This window comes from Thunnus albacares, chromosome 10 (genome assembly GCF_914725855.1).
Source record: "Thunnus albacares chromosome 10, fThuAlb1.1, whole genome shotgun sequence".
NCBI lineage: Eukaryota > Metazoa > Chordata > Actinopteri > Scombriformes > Scombridae > Thunnus > Thunnus albacares.
In genome coordinates, this window is record NC_058115.1 from 24,163,936 (window position 1) to 24,187,550 (window position 23,615).

A 23,615-nucleotide genomic window follows, 5' to 3' on the forward strand; every position below is an offset into this window, starting at 1 on the left:
GCCATTGCACTCAAATAGCCTCTGCTTGTGCTTAGATTTACTCTGTTTCTACTCAAACTCTTTAACTGGGTTCATCCTCTCCTGCCCTCCAGGGCTTTATTAAATGTACTTCCTTTGCTTTCTTTACGACTTTTGGAATAAAAGGACGGTTAATTTATACACAAGCACCCGTACTTTTTACTATAATAGCTGCATACAGTATTATAGTAGCCGCATGGGACAGTGCCCGCCTGTCGGTGTGCTGGAGGAGAAAATAATATCACTTTCGTCATAAATGTTTCTATGGTTAAGCCCATGTGACAACGGCGAGATGATTGCTTGAACTTCATTTTCATCATTACACGGACCCACAGTTGTAGTTTTCTCAGGCTGGTTAGCAGCTCCTCCATCCGGACTGCTGCTAGTGCAAAGCCACTGACTGCTAATACCGCCGACGTTACAAAGGAAAATATGCAAAGCAGCTTGCTAGCCAATTAAATCTGTATCTACGAAGCTGTGTAAAAATGAATCAGGGATCCTCTCTAAGAAACTGAACAAAACCAGCTGGTGCATCATCGCAGACAGGCTGGAAATAAAGCTGCTAACATTAATTAGCCTGATTCACTCAACACTCATCAGCTCATAAAACTGTCATAAAAACTGATTTTAATCCCCCTGCTTTGGTTGTTAAACTGTCACATTCACACCGATATGAAGAGCAGGTGATGTCATCATATCAACCAATAAGCGCAGGTATGTCTTTGTGCCGCGGGGCACGCAGGGCTCATGCAGACAGGCATTGTAGAAAGGAATGAAGGATGGATTTTGTTTTCAAGTGACTGGTGAGTCCTGCTGTATTAATTATCTACAGAGTTGATTAAGATTGTTGTTGGCAATGCTCGACTTTGCTGCTGTGAGACATGTGGCTTAATATCTATCTTTCAGAAAATCTTTCCTTTATTGTTGGCTGATTGTTGAGCAACATGAGTGAACATCTACTATCGGAAGACTGGGTTGGCAGTTTTGCTAATGCATGTGTGGGAGAAATAAAGAGGTTAGCATATTTTCAGCTTGTTGAGGTGGTGGTTTGAGTACATGAGTTAACAGGTGTCGGAAGGCGATTTTGCAATGGACTTATTTTTAATGACGTAGTTCGCATATTGTTTTGATTTTAGTTGTTGGTGATGATTGCACTTTAGCTCCTTTTACACAGCCCGTTCAAAGCGGGAATACTGCACCTGTAATCCGCCTCGCTGTAAAAGGGACAGCTGGGTCCGTGGGACTGGGAGCTGATGCTGTTGTGTTAGCCCGTATTCAGACCAAATCAGGCGGTGTGGCATACAGCTGCGGGGTTGAGCGGAGCTGTGTGGGGATGCAGGTGTGTTTGTGCTTTAGAGCGTAAACACTGTGAAACAATCAGAAAATAACGTTTTATTGATCTTATTCATCAGCTTCCTCACTAAAGTTACTAGCACTCCCTCTCTTCATTCACTCTCTAGCTCACTCGACCACAGCTGCTCTCTCACTCTCTCTCTCTCTTTTTCTCTCATCTTTTTGAAAATGAGTCAGGAAGTCGACAGAAAAGTCGAATTTAACTTTTAACGTTGTCAAACGAAGAGAAATGTCCTTCCCTTGTCCTAGTAACATCTTTGTACTTGCTCATGGCAGGGTTTACAGCTCTGATCAGTCTTATCTCCATCACGCCACTGAATCCGGAACGCTGACACACATGGAGGTGGCTTCATGCTGGCTTTGTGTCGTTCACTGTAAAAAGCAAAGGCGGATCCTCTTCATGGCTATAATGCGAGTTCTCTGTATAAAAGAGGCTTGTGTGTGTGTGTGTGTTTGTGTGTGACCATTGAAGGCCCAGTGGTCCACTACTGTTTTTAAAGTTACCAGCCAATCAGAATTTCCACCAGCCAAAATATTTTTTAAATGTAAGTATCAGTAAGATAAGATATAAAAGATATAGCATAATAAATCTCTTTTGCAGCCTCCAATTTGAAATCATTTGTCCCAATCACAAATTGGTTCATCTTGTATTTCCAGACATATAGATCCTGACAGTATGTTATGATTTTTTTAGATCAAATACAAGACGCTCACGACTTGATCACCATTTGGCATTAAATGTCTTCATTTTATTCTTCTCTCCTCCTTCATTTTCATTTTCATCCTCCACCTTCCTCTTCTGCTAATTTGGGGTTTTTACCCCAGTTAAAAATCTTCACATCTTTAGCTAACTGACCTATGAAACTCATTGATAAATCAAGATCAAGTATAGTGATTCAGTTTGTATACTCATGGTCTTGCGTAGTGGATTCTACCATACGCTACATCCAAGCCAATGTGTATTACAGGTTGGGCTGCAGTGGTAAATAAAAGCTTGGGTAAACCCTACCTTACGTCAGCCACTCTATCGCAGTTGCGAGGCCTTATGTATGGATAGATAGATCAGTCTCCATCTTAAAAACAAATCTCAATTTTCACACAGTCTATATGGTTCTTAATATAGATCAATGTTTGTAATATGACAAAATAACAAAATTGACTAACAAATAACAAATTGGGGAATTAATTTGCTCAAACTCCCAATCAAAATCACAACAGTTTGACTTACAGATGTATCAGTCGGATGAATTATGGATCAGTGTTTTGTGTTTCATAATAACTGACACTATCTGTCTCTTTTAGTGTTGTGTTTACAACATTTAATGAGGCCATTAACCTTTTAACAGCAGAGAAACAAAATATTAATAGAGTTGTTGTGTAGTATTAGTACCTGTATTAAATGATCTTTAAGTCATTTTATAGTGGGTTTCAATCTTATGCTTTGACTTTTGTTTGTTGGGATGTCCTAAAGTTTACATTTGGATAACAGATTGTGCCTATAAAAATAATTACCACAACAGTAATTCATCTAGATACAGGTGTAAATCCCTTACCAGCCTCCTGCTTTGAATTTGTTCATGTCTCTCCATCACCTGATGCCTGGGCTGCTTCTTTGTGTTTGGCTTTGAACCTTTAACTTTTCTTTTAAATCTTGAGTGAATTGCATCTTCTTCCTTCTTGAATCAGTTCTTTACTTTCTCCTTGTTTTTAGTATTACACATGGAAAGCATTTGAACCATTTTAAGAATTTTTTTATTGCAGCAATTTACAAATCATTTCAGATTAAGACAATCATTTTTCAGACACTAAATTTTGTGTTATTACAATTAAAAACCAAATATGTAATTATATGTGAATAATGCAACGACAAAATATTATAGGCTGTGATAGTCCTAATTTTATCAATAATAAAGCAACTGAGTAAGCTCTAATATTTGGTGCTTAGTTAAGATAAAAAAAAAATACAACAAAACAATCACAAACAGAAGCAAGTGCTCAGTATCATCAACATTTAACTTGAGAGTACACACTGTCCTCTGAAAACTCTTTCTTCTTTCTTCCTCTTGTTGCTTTTCTTTCCGAGAAATTCAGTGCAGCGTAGTTCATTCTGTCATCAGCTTCAGTCTGTGCAGCAAATGAAATAGTTATGTATATATATGTATATATACATGTATGTATATATAATGTGATATAAACATACAGTGTCTTTAATGGAGTAATAACTCACAATATCACGTTGGTGCAAATTGTCATGTCGAGCTTCTGAATTCGTGTTTTCCATTCCTAAAGGTAAATTAAATCATAAGAATAAATATTTTGGTTGATAAAGGAACTTAATCTGGCTTTTTAAAGAATAATTTTGTAAAAAAATGTATAATTGTATTTAAAAATTCTGATAAAATATAGTTACAGGCTGAATTTAATGATCAACATTCTCTATGGAGACTTAAATGTTTGCCTTTTGAATGCATGTTGCTGCTGTTGTTCAACAGTTCATTAATAATATACAATATGACATGATTTTATCCAAGAACCTATAATGTAAAGGTTTGTCCAAACGTGTACATCAAATGTATAAATAAATGAATATATCATACATCAGAAAATGTTTTCGATGTAACAGAAGCATTTAGTTTGTTACAACACTTACCTTTATATTGTTCATGTACTCTTAGACTTCGGTTGCAGATGAAAACGACATTTGCAACAACAGAAATGGCCAAGCAGACTATTAATATCACTATTCCGATAAATAATGAATGCGTTGTTTGCACTAGAAAACAAACACACACAAAGAAAGATGTATAAATGTTTCTTAAAGAGACTTATAAATCATGATGTTATCAACATAATTTGAGTATTACTTTCATTATTGAACACTAAATCATACCAAGTTCCAGTTTAGTTCCATTTCCGAATAATATCTCCCCACATGTGGCCACAGCACAGTAATAAGTCCCATCATCAGAGGAGATGACGTTTTTAGAGAAGCGATAGACACAGCTCTTTGGAGACGAGTGAATGCCAGTTTTATTTCTACATTCATCACGGCTACTTCCATCAGTGTAGATGAAGTCTGGATGAGATGCATCTGACCCGGCTCTGAACCAGTAAACACTGTGTACTCCTGGACACGTCTTGTTCTCGTAGTCAGAGAGGATTGAACACTGGAGAGTCACAGAGTCTCCTGGACGGACTGGATCAGATACTGTCGGCCACTGAACAACAGTATAGTTTGATGTCCTTTCAGTGTTTCCTATGCAATGCAAAACTACGTTAAAAACTTGAGACCTCCACACACATTTTGAAAACTGGTATTGAAGTATATCTCAAACATAAATTCAAATTTTGTAATGAAATTGGTAATGACGCTGAAAAGTTAAAGTAAAATAGATCACAGTATTACCTTTAACTAACAAATATGTCCCACTCCATTCAGGATTAATCCAGTCCATGATTGCACAATGGTACATTCCCTCGTCTTCTTGGGTTGTCGTCAAAATAGTCAGGTTACTAAAACTCTTATCAGTATTTACGCCCAATCTTGAGGGAGAAAACTCTGATCCATACTCAGGTGTTAAAGATTTAATCAGTTTCACAATCAATTTCAGAGTATCACCGGCACTCTGCTTGTACCAGTAGAGTCTTTTACTGCTGAGCTCATCATGAGATAAAGCGCATGTCAAGTTTGCAGGTTCACCAAGTTGAACCGTGATCACTGGAATCAGCGTATCTGAATGAAATGAAAACATAGAATACACATTGTAAATAACAATTATTGTATGATGTAGAAAATTATGAAAACTAAATTATGAAAATAATGCAAAAAGATGATATATGAACCTCCAAACATCTTGTCAGCATGCAAATTCTTAATTGTATACAGAATGCACAGAATTAGATGATACTTACATCCTTGATGAAGAACAAGCAGTGTTACCCATAACACAATCATCTTGACATTGTCTCTTGTTAGGAACCTTTCTGGTATTTCACTGAGTAAAGGAGGTGATGTAACGTGGCCACGACACTGAATGTCACACAGAGAAATGCATTTGATTGGTTAACACAGAATCTACATTCAAAGTGCACTTCCTGTCACACTGATCCTATCCTGTTCTTTGTGAAGCATATTTCACCTCTCATTCTTCACCATTCACTTCGTCATTTTAATGACAATCTCAAAGATTTTTGATTTTATGAATTTTGGGAACTCTTCCATTACTGCTCTCATTCTGTAGTGCTTTTCATCTTTCATCTTCATCAAGTGCTAAACACACTTCTAACAGTGGTTGAAAACAGGAGTGGCCTGTGAGGATTTTACTGGAACAAACAGTGAAACTGTGAAAAAATAGTATCAGAAAAGAAATTTGATGATATTGATTACAAATCAGAAAAAGTCAAGATACCATAAACAAGTGTCAGACCAAACATACTGTAAAGACAAACTAGTACAGAAACAAGGAAACTGGATTCACAAAAGTAAACTGTAGGAAGGTTCATCAGTACGAGTGATGCCTCTCACATTACACATTGTTATTTGGCACAGTATCAGTCTCTTTAGTGTTGATCTGTACTAATGATACTTTGCTTCATCATACATACAGGACAACATAACTAAACATAGCACAAAAAGTAAGGAAATTTTTGTTTGGTAGATTATTTCTTTGTTGTAACAATGCTCCTTGGCAATAAATCTTATACCATTGGAAAGCCTGTTTATTTCCATTTTAAATGGTACCACATTTGTAAGGAACATGCATTTGTGGGATGAGCAGAAGAGCTGAGTATGTGGGTTGTGTCCATGAAAAATATGCCAAATCTTCTCTGCCAATGCCAAACAGCTTATTTTGCTGTTGCTATTGACTCTTGTTTTGAGCTTCTGGTACCCCCAGGTGCTGCCAATCAGGTGATAGAGTAACATCTTCTGGTGGAGGCAGTGTGATGGTGTGGGGCGGCATCTCCCTCACTGGAAAAACAAGGCTTGTCATCATTGGAGGCAATCTCAATGCAGAGAGATATCGAGATGAGATTCTGCAACCAGTGGCAATCCCATATCTCCACAGTCTGGGACTGAACTCTATCCTCCATGATGACAATGCTTGCCCCCACAGAGTGGGGTTTATCAGAGACTACCTCCAGAATTTGGGAGTGGAGAGGATGGAATGGCCTGCCAGCAGTCTTGACCTCAACCCCATTGGACACTTGTGGGATCAGCTTGGGCGTGCTGTTCGTGCCAGAGTGACCAACACGACTACGTTGGCTGACTTGCGACAAATGCTGGTAGAAGAATGGGATGCCATCCCACAGCAGTGTGTGACCAGGCTGGTGACGAGCATGAGGAGGAGGTGCCAGGCTGTTGTGGCTGTGTATGGTTCTTCCACACACTACTGAGGCTCCTGTCTGTTAAATGAATAAACTGTTAAATTGCCAATATGTCTTGTTTCTTCAAACTTCAATCATCCAATCCACCAAACACCAAACAAGAGTCAATGGCAGAACAAGCTGTTTGGCATTGGCAGAGAAGATTTGGCATATTTTTCATGAGTGCAACCCACATACTCAGCTCTGCTGCTCATCCCACAAATGCATGTTCCTTACAAATGTGGTATCATTTAAAATGGAAATAAACAGGCTTTCCAACAGTGTAAGACTTTTTGCCAAGGAGCATTGTTACAACAAAGAAATAATCTACCAAACAAAAATTTCCTTACTTTTTGTGCTATGTTTAGTTATGTTGTCCTGTATGTATGATGAAGCATAGTATCATTAGTACAGATCAACACTAAAGAGACTATGATACTGTGCCAAATAACAATGTGTAATGTGAGAGGCATCACTCGTACTGATGAACCTTCTGTGAACCTCGGCTTTACGGGGCTTTATAACGAGTTTAAGGTTATTGTTTAACTGTCTGACTGGCAACTTTTCAATTTTGGTTCACTCTCACCATTCACATAGTGCAAAAAGAAAGCACTAAATACCCACTGTGTACTACCTGCTCAGCACCAAATGACAAACTAGGGATGTGCATTTGTATTTGTATCTATATTTGTTGAGGCAGCAAAATTATTTATATTTGTATTTGTATTCAAATAAAAGTGGAAATATAAAATCCAGTTTTTGTTTTTAGTACACTTTTACTTTTAGGATATTAAAGTGTTAAAAGCAGTGTTACATAGGAGTTCCCCACACTGGGTCTTGAACTTGATTTTCCCAGATCATAGATGACTGCACTGACTACTGAGCTAAACCAAATGCATCGCTATTGTGCAGACAGACCTCTACCTATTTATACACCCATAACACTGAGACAGCACAGCATGTAACATGTAGGGAAGAGCTTCAAAGGCGATTATTGCTTTTCACTTTTTATTTACTGCCTATTTTTTACAACCTAACTTTGTGGGGAACAACAGGTTATGGAGTCCCTTGTAAGCACTTTGCTTGTGTCAGTAGCTCAGCTTTATCTCGTGGGAACACCTCCAACTCAAGGAGTGATGTCCAAATGAGGAAATGTGCATCATGTAGCAGGTGGATGTGACTCCCTCATTGAGATCTGCTGATAGATCTGACAAGGGAGCAGAGGAGAGAGACTGAGATAGCGATGTAACCGACCTGCGTGCTGGTATTTGACATGTTTATTTTCTTCTTCCCAAGAATGCGCAAGGGTGCGAAGGCCCATTCAACGCTGCTTGCAGCTTTAATTTTCATTATTATTACTATTGCTTCTCAGCTTGATCATGAATAATCAGTCAAATTCTGAATAATGTAAGAAAAACATATTAAAGCAGCTGGTTCTAGAGAGCTGCTCAGTGCAGCGGATGCTGGTCTCAGTCAGAACACAGTTTAGAGAACTACACATTAACTAGCCTCCTCTAGTTATCTTACTATTAACTACAATGATACATACTTGGCAACTCAGTCAGCGTCAGTGAGAGTGTGCCCACCTGCATTGTTATCACAACCACTGATTGTAACTGATGCATAATATTATTTGTTATGGTTTGTTATGGTCTGAGCAGGTTGGAAGGACTGCAGCCTCTGTGGTTGCATAGGCCAAAGGTAGGGATGTGCTTGACGAGGCTACGAGTGGGAGGCAGGGCTTTGTTCAGGCTGTTCTCAGCAGGAAAGCAGAAATAGTGACAGACGGGTTCAGTGAATTCAGACACGAAGAGCTAAATGTGGCGGGGCGGTCAAACAGGAATGTCTGACTGAAAGATGTTAGCCTGACATTCTGAGTACTTTTTCTTTTAAATTGTTGGAAAGTTTGAGGACATGAAGTATGAGTGGACCATTTCTAAACCTCCAGAGGTGGCTGTTTAGATCTGAGGCGGTCAGGTTCCTTAACATGTATAGGGAACCTACTCATAAACATGTATCTGATGTGAGAGACACTTACCTGCAGAAGTAACCCCTGGCTGTAAATCACTGAAGTAGAGTATTATCATGATTCAGAAATAAAAATCTAAAATAAAATATTCAACTACTTAAACAAAAAGTAAAAGCTAAAAACTTTCTTCAGACACTTTACTCTTCATTCTGTTTGCCAAAGAATTTGTGGGCCAAAACCAAAACAATGAGCTAAAGAAGCTACAATGGAGTACTCTCTTAGGGCTATTAAGCAGGGAGGATGTCTGTAGGTCCATAAACTGTATTAAAATGTCTTAAACTGAAATGTCCAAATAGTATGAATTGATCAATTTGACTCAAATATGAAACCATGACTTCTTAATTTCCACATTAACACTTGATCTGGTACATGTTCTAAAGGGAAAAGAGTAGTTTGTGTTCTGTTTTGTTACGTTTTCTTCAGACATCAGGATCCAGATGAGACTCTGCTATTTCATTCTACAGTATTTATGTTATTTTATTCTGTTTGGTGCCAAGTTTACTTATTTTTCCATTTTGCCAAAGTGAATGTGTTTCATTCTCAAAACACAGTTAGTATTACACATAGAAAGAATTTGAGCCATTTAGTTTAAGAATTTTTATTGCAACAGTAAACAATTTCAGATTGAGACAACAAACACAAAATTTTGTGTTAATACAATTAAAGAAAAAAGATAAAACTGACATGAAATAGCTGATATGTAAGAAAGGCAACAATAATATGTGATAGACTATGATTGTTCTAAGTTTGTCAACAATTAAGTGATTTTTTTGAGTAAGGGTTAATATTTAATATTTAGCCAAGATAAAAACAAAACAAAACAAAACAATCACAAACAGATGCAAGTGCTCAATATTATCAACAGTATCAACATTTAACTCATGAGTACACTAGGGTTGGGCATCGAGAACTGGTTCCAAAATTTAGATTCCCAGTGAATCATTAAGACATTCTTATTTCGATTCCACTTATCAGTTCCCAAACACGTTACATATCTGCAAGGACCTGTCTCCATTATGCATCAATGCAACAGCTTGTTTGTTTACATATGAGCATGCATGGCTAACATCACAACAATATTGAGAGAAAGATGGACCGCGGTAAACGCTCTAAAGTGTGTCTTCACTTTATTTAAGAAAATGAAAAGGCAAAGTACAATGCATGTGGGAGGCTAATTAGGTGTAAGTCAGATTGCACATCAAATCTGACCAAATATTTAAGGCAGCACGGCGCCGGTCTCCCAGCCTGAGGGTGTCATCAGCCAGCACCTCCAGTAGAGCCAGGGATACCAAGCTGCGACACACTGTCTATGTATGTTTGTAAGTTTCTGTTTCCTGTTGTCATTAAGGTGTCACTTTTCTTTTTCAAGTTTTTCTTGTTGTTCAGCAACATAAAGGAAGTCCTCAGCTGCATTCAGACTGAAAACAGTGCTGTGCTGGTGTGATCAATGAAATACAATCCAGCAGTCTAGTGGGGGGAACAGATTATTGCGTTTCTGATCAGAAAAACACTGCACAGCAGTTTGTTATACTCACAGACTGGATTTAACAACTCTGGAAAATTGTCACACTGCAACCCTGTTCACTAGTGCACACATGTGACATGTCTGTGTCTACAGACCTCCGAAAAAAGTGACAGCACACTATGTCATTGAGGGAAAGATGAGACAGAACGTCTTCCGGACAAAAGCAGAAAGTTCAGTTTAAAAGACTTTGAAATGACTTATTTTAATGAAACAATAAAAGTCATAGTAAACACTTAAAAGAATGAAGATATTTTTGTTATTTAAACATTTGATCTCTTTTTTCTTACCACATTGGAATAGAAACTGGGAATCGTTAAGCAGAAACAGAATCAGAATTGATAAAATTCAGACGATACTCAACCGTAGAGTACACACTGTCGTCTGAAAACTCTTTCTTCTTTCTTCTTCTCGTTGCTTTTCTTTCTGGGAAATTCATTGCAGTGTAGTTCATTTTGTCTTCAGCTTCAGTCTGTGCAGCAAATAAAACAGTTATATATATAAATTGACATATATATATATATATATATATATATATAATGCCTTTAATGGAATAACAATACATTTCATTTTGTTCTTTCACTCACAATATCATGTCTTTGTTGGCGCAAGTTGTCATGTTGAGCTTCTGAAATAGTGCTTTCCATTCCTAAAAATGAATGAAATCATAACAATAAACATTTGATTACATAAAGGAACTTAATCTGACTTCTTAGTAAGAATATAATGTCATAAAAAAAATCGTTAGGATGTACATTTTCTTTGATTATTCATATAAAATATAGTTAAATGAGGTACACAAAGGAAAAACAACTTCTATGAAGACTTAAATGTTTGTCTTTTGAATGCATGTTGCTGCTGTTGTTCAAAAGTTCATTAATAATATACAATATGACATGATTTTACCCAAGAACCTATACTGTAAAGGTTTGTCTGAACATGATTTCAATGTAACATAAGCATTTAGTTTGTTATAACACTTACCTTTATATTGTTCACATACTCTTAGACTTCGGTTGCAGATGAAGACGACAATTGCAACAACAGAAATGGCCAAGCAGACTGTTAATATCACTATTCCAATAAATAGTGAATGCGTTGTTTGCTCTAGAAAACAAACACACAAGATAGACTTATCAATGTTGATGTTATCAGCATAATTTGAGTATTACTCTCATTATGAACACCATTTCATACCAAGTTCCAGTTTAGTTCCATCTCCAAATAATATCTCTCCACATGTGGCCACAGCACAGTAATAAGTCCCATCATCAGAGGAGCTGATGTTTTTAGAGAAGCGATAGACACAGCTCTTTGGAGACGAGTGAATGCCAGTTTTCTTTCTACATTCATCACGGCTACTTCCATCAGTGTAGATGAAGTCCGGGCGAGATGCATTTGATCCGGCTCTGAACCAGTAAACACTGTGTCCTCCTGGACACGTCTTGTTCTTGTAGTCAGAGAGGACTGAACACTGGAGAGTCACAGAGTCTCCTGGACGGACTGGATCAGATGCTGTCGGCCACTGAACAACAGTATAGTTTGATGTCCTTTCAGTGTTTCCTATGCAATACAAAACTACGTTAAAAACTTGAGACCTCCACACACATTTTGAAAACGGTATTGAAGTATATTTCAAATATAAATTTAAGTATTGTAATGAAAATGGGAAATTTAGTGACGCTTTAAAGTTAAATAGATCAATTATTACCTTTTACTAACAAATATGTTCCTCTCCATACAGGAATAATCCACTCCGTGATTGCACAATGGTACATTCCCTCGTCTTCTTGGGTTGTCCTCAAAATGGTCAGGTTAACAAAATTCTTATCAGTATTTATGTCCAATCTTGAGCGGGGAAACTCTGATCCGTACTCAGGTGGTGCATTTTGATGCAGTATCACAATTAATTTCAGAGTGTCACCAGCACTCTGCTTGTACCAGTAGAGTTGTTTAAAGCTGACCACATCATTAGGGAAAGCACATGTCAAAGTTGCAGGTTCACCATGTTGAACCGTGATCACCGGAACCAGCGTATCTGAATGAAATGAAAATATAGAATACACATTGTAAATAACAATCACTGTATGATGTAGAAAATGTATTATGCAAAAAGATGATATATGAACCTCCAAACATCTTGTCAGCATGCAAATTCTTAATTGTATAGAGAATGCACAGAATTAGATGGTACTTACATCCTTGATGAAGAACAAGCAGTGTTACCCATAACACAATCATCTTGACATTGTCTCTTGTTAGGAACCTTTCTGGTATTTCACTGAGTAAAGGAGGTGATGTAACGTCGCCACAACACTGAATGTCACACAGAGAAATGCATGTGATTGGTTATTACAGATTCAAAGTGCACTTCCTGTCACATTGGTCTTATCTTGGTTTTTGTGAAGCATATTTCACCTCTCATTCTTTACCATTCACATTCGTTTTAATGATAATCTCAAAGATTTTGATTTAATGAATTTTGGGACCTCTTCTATTAATGCTCTCATCTTGTAGTGCTTTTCATGTTTGGTCGGCATGTCCAGCTTCTGTCCTCACTCTGCATGTAGGTGCAAAACTCTGCAGTGAGCTAAACACACTTTTAACAGTGATTGAAGGCAGGAGTGGCCGGTGAGAAACTGTGAAAAAATAGTATCATAAAAGAAATTTGATGATATTGATTACAAATCAGAAAAAGACAAGATACCATAAACAAGTGTCAGACCAAACATATTGTAAAGACAAACTAGCACAGAAACAAGGAAACTGGATTCACAAAAGTAAACTGTTAAACTAAACATAGCACAAAAAGTAAGGAAATTTGTGTTTAGTAGATTATTTCTTTGTTGTAACAATGCTCCTTGGCAATAAATCTTATACCATTGGAAAGCCTGTTTATTTCCATTTTAAATGGTACCACATTTGTAAGGAACATGCATTTGTGGGATGAGCAGCAGAGCTGAGTATGTGGGTTGCGCCCATGAAAAATATGCCAAATCTTCTCTGCCAATGCCAAACAGCTTACTTTACTGTTGCTATTGACTCTTGTTTTGAGCTTCTGGTACCCCCAGGTGCTGCCAATCAGGTGATAGAGTAACATCTTCTGGTGGAGGCAGTGTGATGGTGTGGGGCAGCATCTCCCTCACTGGAAAAACAAGGCTTGTCATCATTGGAGGCAATCTCAATGCAGAGAGATATCGAGATGAGATTCTGCAAACAGTGGCAATCCCATATCTCCACAGTCTGGGACTGAACTCTATCCTCCACGATGACAACGCTTGCCCCCACAGAGTGGGGTTTATCAGAGACTACCTCCAGAATTTGGGAGTGGAGAGGATGGAATGGCCTGCCAGCAGTCCTGACCTCAACCCCATTGGACACTTGTGGGATCAGCTTGGGCGTGCTGTTCGTGCCAGAGTGACCAACACGACTATGTTGGCTGACTTGCGACAAATGCTGGTTGAAGATTGGGATGCCATTCCACAGCAGTGTGTGACCAGGCTGGTGACGAGCATGAGGAGGAGGTGCCAGGCTGTTGTGGCTGTGTATGGTTCTTCCACACACTACTGAGGCTACTGTCTGTTAAATGAATAAATTGTTAAATTGCCAATATGTCTTGTGTCTTCAGACTTCAATAATCCAATCCACCAAACACCAAACAAGAGTCAATGGCAGAATAAGCTGTTTGGCATTGGCAGAGAAGATTTGGCATATTTTTCATGAGTGCAACCCACATACTCAGCTCTGCTGCTCATCCCACAAATGCATGTTCCTTACAAATGTGGTATCATTTAAAATGGAAATAAACAGGCTTTCCAATGGTATAAGGAGCATTGTTACAACAAAGAAATAATCTACTAAACACAAATTTCCTTACTTTTTGTGCTATGTTTAGTTATGTTGTCTTGTATGTATGATGAAGCAACGTATCATTAGTACAGATCAACACTAAAGAGACTGTGATACTGTGCCAAATAACAATGTGTAATGTGAGAGGCATCACTCGTACTGATGAACCTTCTGTGAACCTCGGCTTTACGGGGCTTTATAACGAGTTTAAGGTTATTGTTTAACTGTCTGACTGGCAACTTTTCAATTTTGGTTCACTCTCACCATTCACATAGTGCAAAAAGAAAGCACTAAATACCCACTGTGTACTACCTGCTCAGCACCAAATGACAAACTAGGGATGTGCATTTGTATTTGTATCTATATTTGTTGAGGCAGCAAAATTAACTATATTTGTATTTGTATTCAAATAAAAGTGGAAATATGCGTAAAAATCCAGTTTTTATTTTTAGTACGCTTTTACTTTTAGGATATTAAAGTGTTAAAAGCAGTGTTACATAGGAGTTCCCCACACTGGGTCTTGAATTTGATTTTCCCAGATCATAGATGACTGCAGTGACTACTGAGCTAAATCAAATGCTTCACTGTTGTGCAGACAGACCTCTACCTATTTATACACCCATAACACTGAGACAGCACAGCATGTAACATGTAGGGAAGAACTTCAAAGGCGATTATTGCTTTTCACTTTTTATTTACTGCCTATTTTTTACAACCTAACTTTGTGGGGAACAACAGGTTATGGAGAGTCCCTTGTATGCACTTTGCTTGTGTCAGTAGCTCAGGTTTATCTCTGGGGAACACCTCCAACTCAAGGAGTGATGTCCAAATGAGGAAATGTGCATCATGTAGCAGGTGGATGTGACTCCCTCATTGAGATCTGCGGATAGACCTGACAGGGGAGCAGAGGAGAGAGACTGAGATAGCGATGTAACCGACCTGCGTGCTGGTATTTGACATGTTTATTTTCTTCTTCACGAGAATGCGCAAGGGTGCGAAGGCCCATTCAACGCTGCTTGCAGCTTTAATTTTCATTATTATTACTATTGCTTCTCAGCTTGATCATGAATAATCAGTCCAATTCTGAATAATGTAAGAAAAACATATTAAAGCAGCTGGTTCTAGAGAGCTGCTCAGTGCAGCGGATGCTGGTCTCAGTCAGAACACAGTTTAGAGAACTACACATTAACTAGCCTCCTCTAGTTATCTTACTATTAACTACAATGATACAGACTTGGCAACTCAGTCAGCATCAGTGAGAGTGTGCCCACCTGCATTGTTATCACAACCACTGACTGTAACTGATGCGTAATATTATTTTTATGGTTTGTTATGGTCTGAGCAGGTTGGAAGGACTGCAGCCTCCGTGGTTGCATAGGCCAAAGGTGGGGATGTGCTTGACAAGGCTACGAGTGGGAGGCAGGGCTTTGTTCAGGCAGTTCTCAAGCAGGAAAGAGGAAATAGTGACAGACGGGTTCAGTGAATTCAGATACTAAGAGCTAAATGTGGCATGTCGGTCAAACAGGAATGTCTGACTGAAAGATGTTAGCTTGACATTCATAGTATTTTTTTTTAAATTGTTGGAAAGTTTGAGGACATGAAGTATGAGTGGACCATTTCTAAACCTCCAGAGGTGGCTGCTTAGATCTGAGGCAGTCAGGTTCCTCAACATGTATAGGGAACCTACACATACACATGTATGTGATGTGAGAAACACTTAACCGCAGAGGTAACCCCTGGCTGTAAATCACTGAAGTAGAGTATTATCATGATTCAGAAATAAAAATCTAAAATAAAATATTCAACTACTTAAACAAAAAGTAAAAGCTAAAAACTCTCTTCAGACACTTTACTCTTCATTCTGTTTGCCAAAGAATTTGTGGGCCAAAACCAAAACAATTAGCTAAAGAAGCTACAATGGAGTACTCTCTTAGGGCTATTAAGCAGGGAGGATGTCTGTAGGTCCATAAACTGTATTAAAATGTCTTAAACTGAAATGTCCAAATAGTATGAATTGATCAATTTGACTCAAATATGAAACCATGACTTCTTAATTTTCACATTAACACTTGATCTGGTACATGTTCTAAAGGGAAAAGAGTAGTTTGTGTTCTGTTTTGTTACGTTTTCTTCAGACATCAGGATCCAGATGAGACTCTGCTATTTCATTCTACAGTATTTATGTTATTTTATTCTGTTTGGTGCCAAGTTTACTTATTTTTCCATTTTGCCAAAGTGAATGTGTTTCATTCTCAAAACACAGTTAGTATTACACATAGAAAGAATTTGAGCCATTTAGTTAAAGAATTTTTATTGCAACAGTAAATAATTTCATATTGAGACAACAAACACAAAATTTTGTGTTAATACAATTAAAGAAAAAAGATAAAACTGACATGAAATAGCTGATATGTAAGAAAGGCAACAATAATATGTGATAGACTATGATTGTTCTAAGTTTGTCAACAATTAAGTGATTTTTTTGAGTAAGGGTTAATATTTAATATTTAGCTAAGATAAAAACAAAACAAAACAAAACAATCACAAACAGATGCAAGTGCTCAATATTATCAACAGTATCAACATTTAACTCATGAGTACACTAAGGTTGGGCATCGAGAACTGGTTCCAAAATTTAGATTCCCAGTGAATCATTAAGAAATTCTTATTTCGATTCCACTTATCAGTTCCCAAACACGTTACATATCTGCAAGGACCTGTCTCCATTATGCATCAATGCAACAGCTTGTTTGTTTCCATATGAGCATGCATGGCTAACATCACAACAATATTGAGAGAAAGATGGACCGCGGTAAACGCTCTAAAGTGTGTCTTCACTTCAATGAAAAGGCAAAGTACAATGCATGTGGGAGGCTAATTAGGTGTAAATCAGATTGCACATCAAATCTGACCAAATATTTAAGGCAGCACGGCGCCGGTCTCCCAGCCCGAGTGTGTCATCAGCCAGCACCCCCAGTAGAGCCAGGGATACCAAGCTGCTACACACTGTCTATGTATGTTTGTAAGTTTCTGTTTCCTGTTGTCATTAAGGTGTCACTTTTCTTTTTCAACTTTTTCTTGTTGTTCAGCAACATAAAGGAAGTCCTCAGCTGCATTCAGACTGAAAACAGTGCTGTGTTGGTGTGATCAATGAAATACAATCCAGCAGTCTAGTGGGGGGAACAGATTATTGCGTTTAAAGGCTGATCAGAAAAACACTGCACAGCAGTTTGTTATACTCACAGACTGGATTTAACAACTCTGGAAAATTATCACACCACAACCCTGTTCACTAGTGCACACATGTGACATGTCTGTGTCTACAGACCTCCGAAAAAGTGACAGCACACTATATCATTGAGGGAAAGATGAGACAGAACGTCTTCCGGACAAAAGCAGAAAGTTCAGTTAAAAAGACTTTGAAATGACTTATTTTAATGAAACAATAAAAGTCATAGTAAACGCTTAAAAGAATGAAGATATTTTTGTTATTTAAACATTTGATCTCTTTTTTCTTACCACATTGGAATAGAAACTGGGAATCGTTAAGCAGAAACAGAATCAGAATTGATAAAATTCAGACGATACTCAACCGTAGAGTACACACTGTCATCTGAAAACTCTTTCTTCTTTCTTCTTCTCGTTGCTTTTCTTTCTGGGAAATTCATTGCAGTGTAGTTCATTTTGTCTTCAGCTTCAGTCTGTGCAGCAAAAAAACAGTTATATATATAAATTGACATATATATATATATATATATATATATATATATATATATATATAATGCCTTTAATGGAATAACAATACATTTCATTTTGTTCTTTCACTCACAATATCATGTCTTTGTTGGCGCAAGTTGTCATGTCGAGCTTCTGAAATAGTGCTTTCCATTCCTAAAAATGAATGAAATCATAACAATAAACATTTGATTACATAAAGGAACTTAATCTGACTTCTTAGTAAGAATATAATGTCATTAAAAAAATCGTTAGGATGTACATTTTCTTTGATTATTCATATAAAATATAGTTAAATGAGGTACACAAAGGAAAAACAACTTCTATGAAGACTTAAATGTTTGTCTTTTGAATGCATGTTGCTGCTGTTGTTCAAAAGTTCATTAATAATATACAATATGACATGATTTTACCCAAGAACCTATACTGTAAAGCTTTGTCTGAACATGATTTCAATGTAACATAAGCATTTAGTTTGTTACAACACTTACCTTTATATTGTTCACATACTCTTAGACTTCGGTTGCAGATGAAGACGACAATTGCAACAACAGAAATGGCCAAGCAGACTGTTAATATCACTATTCCAATAAATAGTGAATGCGTTGTTTGCACTAGAAAACAAACACACAAGAAAGACTTATCAATGTTGATGTTATCAACATAATTTGAGTAATACTTTCACTATGAACACCATTTCATACCAAGTTCCAGTTTAGTTCCATTTCCAAATAATATCTCTCCACATGTGGCCACCGCACAGTAATAAGTCCCATCATCAGAGGAGCTGATGTTTTTAGAGAAGCGATAGACACAGCTCTTTGGAGACGAGTGAATGCCAGTTTTCTTTCTACATTCATCACGGCTACTTCCATCAGTGTAGATGAGGTCTGGATGAGATGCATCTGATCTGGCTCTGAACCAGTAAACACTGTGTCCTCCTGGACACGTCTTGTTCTTGTAGTCAGAGAGGATTGAACACTGGAGAGTCACAGAGTCTCCTGGAGGGACTGGATCAGATGCTGTCGGCCACTGAACAACAGTATAGTTTGATGTCCTTTCAGTGTTTCCTATGCAATGCAAAACTATGTTAAAAACTTGAGACCTCCACACACATTTTGAAAACGGTATTGAAGTATATTTCAAATATAAATTTAAGTATTGTAATGAAAATGGGAAATTTAGTGACGCTTTAAAGTTAAATAGATCAATTATTACCTTTTACTAACAAATATGTTCCTCTCCATACAGGAATAATCCACTCCGTGATTGCACAATGGTACATTCCCTCGTCTTCTTGGGTTGTCCTCAAAATGGTCAGGTTACTAAAATTCTTATGGGTATTTATGTCCAATCTTGAGCGGGGAAACTCTGATCCATACTCAGGTGGTGCATTTTGATGCAGTATGACAATTAATTTCAGAGTGTCACCAGCACTCTGCTTGTACCAGTAGAGTTGTTTAAAGCTGACCACATCATTAGGGAAAGCACATGTCAAAGTTGCAGGTTCACCATGTTGAACCGTGATCACCGGAACCAGCGTATCTGAATTAAGTGAAAATATAGAATACATATTGTAAATAACAATCACTGTATGATGTAGAAAATGTATTATGCAAAAAGATGATATATGAACCCCCAAACATCTTGTCAGCATGCAAATTCTTAGTTGTATAGAGAATGCACAGAATTAGATGGTACTTACATCCTTGATGAAGAACAAGCAGTGTTACCCATAACACGATCATCTTGACATTGTCTCTTGTTAGGAACCTTTCTGGTATTTCACTGAGTAAAGGAGGTGATGTAACGTGGCCACAACACTGAATGTCACACTGAGAAATGCATGTGATTGGTTATTACAGATTCAAAGTGCACTTCCTGTCACATTGGTCTTATCTTGGTTTTTGTGAAGCATATTTCACCTCTCATTCTTTACCATTCACATTCGTTTTAATGATAATCTCAAAGATTTTGATTTAATGAATTTTGGGACCTCTTCTATTAATGCTCTCATCTTGTAGTGCTTTTCATGTTTGGTCGGCATGTCCAGCTTCTGTCCTCACTCTGCATGTAGGTGCAAAACTCTGCAGTGAGCTAAACACACTTTTAACAGTGATTGAAGGCAGGAGTGGCCTGTGAGGATTTCACTGGAACAAACAGTGAAACTGTGAAAATACAGTATCATAAAAGAAATTTGATGATATTGATTACAAATCAGAAAAAGACAAGACACCATAAACAAGTGTCTGACCAAACATATTGTAAAGACAAACTAGTACAGAAACAAGGAAACTGGATTCACAAAAGTAAACTGTTAAACTAAACATAGCACAAAAAGTAAGGAAATTTGTGTTTAGTAGATTATTTCTTTGTTGTAACAATGCGGCTTGGCTATAAATCTTATACCGTTGGAAAGCCTGTTTATTTCTGTTTTAAATGGTGCCACATTTGTAAGGAATTTGTGGGATGAGCAGCAGAGCTGAGTATGTGGGTTGCGCCCATGAAAAATATGCCAAATCTTCTCTGCCAATGCCAAACAGCTTATTTTGCTGTTGCTATTGACTCTTGTTTTGAGCTTCTAGTACCCCCAGGTGCTGCCAGTCAGGTGATAGAGTAACATCTTCTGGTGGAGGCAGTGTGATGGTGTGGGGCGGCATCTCCCTCACTGGAAAAACGAGGCTTGTCATCATTGGAGGCAATCTCAATGCAGAGAGATATCGAGATGAGATTCTGCAACCAGTGGCAATCCCATATCTCCACAGTCTGGGACCGAGCTCTATCCTCTACGATGACAACGCTTGCCCCCACAGAGCGGGGTTTATCAGAGACTACCTCCAGAATTTGGGAGTGGAGAGGATGGAATGGCCTGCCAGCAGTCCTGACCTCAACCCCATTGGACACTTGTGGGATCAGCTTGGGCGTGCTGTTCGTGCCAGAGTGACTAACACAACCACGTTGGCTGACTTGTGACAAATGCCGGTTGAATGAGATGCCATCCCACAGCAGTGTGTGACAAGGCTGGTGACAAGCATGAGGAGGAGGTGCCAGGCTGTTGTGGCTGTGTATGGTTCTTCCACACGCTACTGAGGCTCCTGCCTGTTAAATGAATAAATTGTTAAATTGCCAATATGTCTTGTTTCTTCAAACTTCAATCATCCAATCCACCAAACACCAAACAAGAGTCAATGGCAGAATAAGCTGTTTGGCATTGGCAGAGAAGATTTGGCATATTTTTCATGAGTGCAACCCACATACTCAGCTCTGCTGCTCATCCCACAAATGCAGGTTCCTTACAAATGTGATACCATTTAAAAGGGAAATGAACAGGCTTTCCAACAGTGTAAGATTTTTTGCCAATGAGCATTGTTACAATAAAGAAATAATCTACCAAACAAAAATTTCCTTACTTTTTGTGCTATGTTTAGTTATGTTGTCCTGTATGTATGATGAAGCAAAGTATCATTAGTACAGATCAACACTAAAGAGACTGTGATACTGTGCCAAATAACAATGTGTAATGTGAGAGGCATCACTTGTACTGGTTTTCTGTGAACCTCGGCTTTACGGGGCTTTATAACGAGTTTAAGGTTATTGTTTAACTGTCTGACTGGCAACTTTTCAATTTTGATTCACTCTCACCATTCACATAGTGCAAAAAGAAAGCACTAAATGCCCACTGTGTACTATTTGCCCAGCACCAAATGACAATCTAGGGATGTGCATTTGTATTTGTATCTATATTTGTTGAGGCAGCAAAATTAACTATATTTGTATTTGTATTCAACAGTGGAAATACGCGTAAAAATCCAGTTTTTATTTTTAGTACGCTTTTACTTTTAGGATATTAAAGTGTTAAAAGTAGTGTTACATAGGAGTTCCTCACACTGGGTCTTGAACTTGATTTTCCCAGATCATAGATGACTGCACTGACTACTGAGCTAAACCAAATGCATCACTATTGTGCAGACAGACCTCTACCTATTTATACACCCATAACACTGAGACAGCACAGCATGTAACATGTAGGGAAGAACTTCAAAGGTGATTATTGCTTTTCACTTTTTATTTACTGCCTATTTTTTACAACCTAACTTTGTGGGGAACAACAGGTTATGGAGCGTGTTGGTATTTGACATGTTTATTTTCTTTTTCCCCATGCTTCTCAGCTTGATCATGAATAATCAGTCAAATTCTGAATAATGTAAGAAAAACATATTAAAGCAGCTGGTTCTAGAGAGCTGCTCAGTGCAGCGGATGCTGGTCTCAGTCAGAACACAGTTTAGAGAACTACACATTAACTAGCCTCCTCTAGTTATCTTACTATTAACTATAATGATACAGACTTGGCAACTCAGTCAGCGTCAGTGAGAGTGTGCCCACCTGCATTGTTATCACAACCACTGACTGTAATTGATGCATAATATTATTTGTCATGGTTTGTTATGGTCTGAGCAGGTTGGAAGGACTGCAGCCTCTGTGGTTGCATAGGCCAAAGGTGGGGATGTGCTTGATGAGGCTACGAGTGGGAGGCAGGGCTTTGTTCAGGCTGTTCTCATCAGGAAAGAAGAAATAGTGACAGACGGGTTCAGTGAATTCAGACACGAAGAGCTAAATGTGGCGGGGCGGTCAAACAGGAATGTCTGACTGAAAGATGTTAGCCTTACATTCATAGTTTTTTTTTTTAATTGTTTGAAAGTTTGAGGACATGAAGTATGAGTGGACCATTTCTAAACCTCCAGAGGTGGCTGCTTAGATCTGAGGCGGTCAGGTTCCTCAACATGTATAGGGAACCTACACATACACATGTATGTGATGTGAGAAACACTTAACCGCAGAGGTAACCCCTGGCTGTAAATCACTGAAGTAGAGTATTATCATGATTCAGATATAAAAATCTAAAGTAAAATATTCAACTACTTAAACAAAAAGTAAAAGCTAAAAACTCTCTTCAGACACTTTACTCTTCATTCTGTTTGCCAAAAACCAAAACAATGAGCTAAAGAAGCTACAATGGAGTACTCTCTTAGGGCTATTAAGCAGGGAGGATGTCTGTAGGTCCATAAACTGTATTAAAATGTCTTAAACTGAAATGTCCAAATAGTATGAATTGATTAATTTGACTCAAATATGAAACCATGACTTCTTAATTTCCACATTAACACTTGATCTGGTACATGTTCTAAAGGGAAAAGAGTAGTTTGTGTTCTGTTTTGTTACGTTTTCTTCAGACATCAGGATCCAGATGAGACTCTGCTATTTCATTCTACAGTATTTATGTTATTTTATTCTGTTTGGTGCCAAGTTTACTTATTTTTTCATTTTGCCAAAGTGAATGTGTTTCATTCTCAAAACACAGTTAGTATTACACATAGAAAGAATTTGAGCCATTTAGTTTAAGAATTTTTATTGCAACAGTAAATAATTTCAGATTGAGACAACAAACATAATTTTTTTTGTTAATACAATTAAAGAAAAAAGATAAAATTGACATGATATAGCTGATATGTAAGAAAGGCAACAATAATATGTGATAGACTATGATTGTCCTAAGTTTGTCAACAATTAAGTGATTTTTTTGAGTAAGGGTTAATATTTAATATTTAGCCCAGATAAAAACAAAACCAAACAAAATCACAAACAGATAAACAGATGCAAGTGCTCGAAATTATATAACAGTATCAACATTTAACTCATGAGTACACTAAGGTTGGGCATCGAGAACTGGTTCCAAAATTTAGATTC

The 23,615-nt window shown here is 37.7% G+C and overlaps 1 protein-coding gene and 1 long non-coding RNA gene across 2 annotated transcripts in view; both read right to left on the reverse strand.

Annotated features, from left to right (window-relative positions):
- The window catches only part of LOC122990440 (signal-regulatory protein beta-2-like), a 31,748-nt gene that overhangs the window by 5,358 nt on the left and 2,775 nt on the right, over window positions 1-23,615 (reverse strand). The window lies entirely within an intron of this gene.
- On the reverse strand, window positions 10,391-11,384 carry LOC122990441. Its single transcript, XR_006405361.1, has 3 exons — window positions 11,271-11,384; window positions 10,874-10,935; window positions 10,391-10,758 (listed from the first exon to the last, which is right to left on the reverse strand). It is a non-coding gene; the product is annotated as an uncharacterized LOC122990441 (long non-coding RNA).